We start from the raw sequence: 4,474 nt of genomic DNA, 5'->3' as shown, positions 1-4,474 counted from the left end.
CGTGTGTCCCTGCTGGGTGGCTTTGTGTCCCGCGGCGTCCCTCTTCCTCTCCCCCGCCCTCTGTGCGTCCCCACCGGCACCTTCTCTTGTGCCCCGCATGAGCTTTCCCTAGCTCTCACCTCAGTTTGCTGAGTGCACCTCCCACGCGCGAGTAGGATGGGGTCGGGGAGGGCCAGATGTGGGGGCAAATCTAAAAGCCCTGCGAAGAGGTGATGGAGGGGACAAGGCCCGGGAGGGCCAGGGCAGCGCCTGTTGGACCTGGGCAGGAGGAGCACACGTGCTGCCCTCTGTGCAGGCAGGCGAGGGCAGGGCTGCGAGAGGGAAGACCCGTGGAGACCTGGGAGCCCCGCAAGCCTGGAAGGCAGAGCAGGAGGCCAGGGCGGAGGCCCAGGGGCCCGGGTGGGGCCAGGGCAGGCTCAGCAGGACTTGCCTCCCGTGCGGGTCTTGATGCCACTGTCCTCCCTCGGGCGTGGTGACCGCACGCCTACTGTTCCTCTTGCACTTTTCTCTAAATTCCAGGGCAGTGCAGCTCCCGGAGAAGCTCGTGGATTGCTGCTTGGACTAACATCATTTTCTGAGAAGAGATTTGAGAGCATGCAGCGGAGGCCCGCGCAAGCTTGTGTCGCTAGCGTCCTCCCTGCACGGCGCCCGCAGTTCTGCTCCCGGGAGGCACTAACGGGTCTGCTAAGGAGCTGTGCAGAGCTGCAGCCAGCAGTGTGCCCTGCAGTGTTGTTTATGCGAGCAGGAGTTGGAAGCAACCTCGGTGTCCCGCTACATCCGCTCATAACCCCGCGCTCAGAGCGGAGCACTGTGCCTCTTTGTGATTTCGGGGAAGGCTCTCTGTAAACGTCTGACCACGGGATGGAGAGCCACACACCGTGAGTAGAACTAACGAGGATGCAAAATCTTGGCTTGAAATCGCAGCCGTGTTTTACAGGCTTCCCGAGGGAGTGGAAGTGGACAATGAAGTCATGGCTGACCACACAGGTGGATGGGGACAGGCCCCACATGACAGCAGATCTCTGATCCTGCCCTGCCGTGGCCAGGCCACGATGACCTCTACTTGCCGCCCCAAGGTCCTCTTCACCTGGCCAGGGACCACGGGCTTCTTTACCTTTTGACTCTGTCCAACTCAAGTCCAGCAGAGAAAGCCAGTATTACCCCTGGCAGTGACACCAATGTCCTGCTCCTTGTGAGCCCCAGAAAGTCAGCTCCGCCCAGAGTCACTGAACCTGCCCCTCTCCAAGACATCGTGTCCCCTGCCCTCTTGAGTCTCGGTGGACCAATGGTGTGCAGGGCCCCAGGCTGCAGGAAGAGCTGAAAGGGCAGCCTCCGTGTGTCCCTGCTGGGTGGCTTTGTGTCCCGCGGTTTTCCCAGTGGCCTCACCCTGTTCGCCCACTCATCCCTGAGGCCCCTGGCAGTGGCGCCAGGCCCTGTGCTTGAGCTCCAGGTGCAGGCTCTGTCTGATGCCCAGGCTATGGCCCCACGGCCCCCGCATCCTGACGTGCTCCTCCCCCCGTGGCTGTCTGCAGTGTCAGCAGAGGATCATGAGGTGGCCCTGGGCTCCTGCCTTGCAGGCTGTGAGCCTGTGCACCTTGCTGCTGTCTCCACATAGTGTCTTTGCCGCACCACCCCCAGGAGGGCAGGTTTCTGTGTGTGAGTGTGGCTTGGGCCTCCTCCTGCCTCTCCTCCAGGGGTGGTGGCCTCAGGCGGGCCCCGCACTGGGTGCAGGGTGTCACAGTCCTGCCCACACTCCTCAGTCTGGGATGAAATCTTCTGTGCCCCCAGGACGACCTCTGCTTCCTCGGCGCTTTCCTGCAAACCCAATTCCAGTTTCTGTCCATCCAACACTGTTTTCATCCTGCGCCACCCCAGGGGAAGCTGGACTTGATGAAATCATTCATTTGAGAAGCAACTTCGAGGAGAAAGGAATAAAACTTCTCAGCCCTCGGGACGGTGGTTGCTGATTAGTGTTTCTCCAAAAGAAATTCTGGCTTAAAAATGTTGCTTTACTGACAAAAGAAACAAATAACTCCCCCTCATTGCCGGGGGCTCCCTACGGCCAGCCCTTTGCTCCGCCCTGCTTGCCCTGGCCTGACCCCTACCTCACACCGAATACCCTCCTAAGAGCCCCAAGCCCAGGTGCCAGGTGCTGTGCACGCCTGGTCGGCCCTGGGACCCAGGTGTGCAGGTGCCGCAGAGCCTCCCCCCCTTGCACCGCATCAGGAGCGGCACTAAGGGTCCCCAGCAAGGCGACCCAGGCACTCGGGGAGCATGGTGTGTGTGACACAGGTGTCCTGACCACACCAACGTGCCACACACCTGCCAGAGCCTCACAGGTCCAATCCTGCAGGGAGAGAGCTGCGCGGAGAGACTGGGATGAGACAGACAGACAGGACCCCAACCCAGTCCCAACGCCAAAGCCCAGGGTAGGACAGGAGCCTCTGAAAGTCGTACCCAGAACATTTCTGGTACACAGCAAAGAACTCAGGAAACCACAATTCGGCTACACAGGCCGAGGAAAGAGGAAGCCACAAGAGGTTTTAGGACAGAGTATTTGCATGGCTCTAGACATAAAGAGATGCCAGAGGGAATACGGCTTTGGCAGTACATTTACCCAATAAGGCTGAACCTGAGGCAGGAAATCTGACTCGGCGACATCACCGGGGATGCCAATCAGCGCTGCATGTGAGCTACGACACTCGGGAGAATATCCAGAACCGTTCTAGGGAAGAAAAGGAAGACAGGAGGGAAGGGAGAGACCCCGGGCCTGCCACAGGCCAGCCACGACAAGGACCCACTAGTCACTAGAGATAGAAGGAAGGGCCACTGTGACAAATATCAGCTCTTGTTGTAAAAGGAAACACAGGCTGTGGGAACCTTCGCGGGTGGTGACGAGAGCAGGAACTGCAGACACGGATGACAGACGCCCTCGTCCCCGGGGCTGTGAGTTACATTCCCTGGCCCAGGCCCTTCCCCATGAGTTGGGGTCTTTAGAACCACAGATGTGTCTCATGCCTACCCCTGACCACAGCCCTGGAGATCTCATCTGAGGGCTTTTCTGGGCAGGGGCATTGATCTGGGGTCCCCAGAAGCCCCTCCTGGCTTCTCAGGCTCTTGGTCAAGCAATTGGGTAGCAGGGTGAAGACTCAGACATAGAGAGGGGCTTGCAGGGCTGTGGGAAAGGGTCATGGGGGCCTTGGGGTGGCAGCGGCCCTGTCCTGCCTGTGTCGTGGTCAGTGCCTGGCTGTGACCTTCTGCTGGGGGCCAGCTGGCTGGAACCCTGAGGACCCTGGTTGAAAGCTCACAGGGTCTCTTTCCTGCTTGCACCTGCGTGAGTCTGTAGCAAGCGCAGCCATCACAGACGAGCTGTCCAGTCCTGAGAGCCCCATCCACCCTCCAGGTCTTGGGGTTCTCAGAGTTCAGGGAGGTGCTGGAACACCCACTGGGGATGCCCACTGGGGCTGCCCTTTTAGGCTTTCTGTACTGAGGAGAAGGCCGGGACCTGGGCCTAGAAACCTCTGGATAGTCAGCCCAACCCTCCTGCATTCCTGCCTGTCTACATCACTCTGTTCCTTTCCACCAGGGACACCACTGGGCCTCAGTTTCCCCCTTAGGAGGAGGACCTTGGTGGGGCACTGAGAGAGGTCAGAAGGTGAAGGAGGATGGTGCGACTCAGCTGGGGAATCTGCCCTTACCACACAGGTGCAGGACACCCAGGGCTAGAGGAAGAGGGGACCCCACAGCTTGGAAGTTGAGGGTCCCCTTAGGGCGTGGCCCCAGTGGCCCTCAGACACCAGATCCCTCCCTCATTACTTTGTTTTGAGATGGGGCTCTCCCAGTGTAGTTCAGGCTGGCCTCTGACCGGTCTGCGCCCAGGCAGCGGCCTGCCGGGGCATCATGGTGGCGAGCCAGTGTGGTGCGGGGGCCCACGACCAGCAGGAGGTGCTCCGAGACTGGCTTCTGTCTTCTCCCCCGGTTGACCTCTGGCTTCCCCTGTGGCTTTCCCTGCACACCACGCCTTCCTCAAACAGCACCTGTTAGAGAGCCCTACAGCCCATACAAACTCCACCCCAGCCCAGCGGGTAAATTTAGTCTCCCTGCCTCCTCCCGAGGGTTCCCGCTTCTCTTGGGTAGCCCTCCTGGGCTGAGCAGTAAAGGATTTCTTTATTTTTCTCCTGCCTCTATGTCATGACAGAGGACAGTCCTGAAGTTGAGGTGGTCCTCCTGCCTCAGCCTCCTGAGTGCCGGGTTATGGGTATGTGCCACCACGCCTCACTGAAAATGATTTTCTTGGCTGCGTTCATGAGCTCTCTGGCTGTGCACACCAGGGTGCTGGGGGAGGGGGTTGGGTCACCCACGTGTCTTGGGCTGTGGACGGGGCCTCTCAGCCCCCCTCCTCGGCGCTTCACCGCAGGCCCTTGAGAAGACAGGAGGGTTTGCGCCTTTTGGATTTTAGTTACTCTTTCTTCTT

Source organism: Octodon degus, unplaced genomic scaffold (genome assembly GCF_000260255.1).
Source record: "Octodon degus isolate 3935 unplaced genomic scaffold, OctDeg1.0 scaffold00153, whole genome shotgun sequence".
Taxonomy (NCBI): Eukaryota; Metazoa; Chordata; class Mammalia; order Rodentia; family Octodontidae; genus Octodon; species Octodon degus.
The sequence above is the reverse complement of the archived record's forward strand: the minus strand, read 5'-3'. Positions refer to the sequence as shown.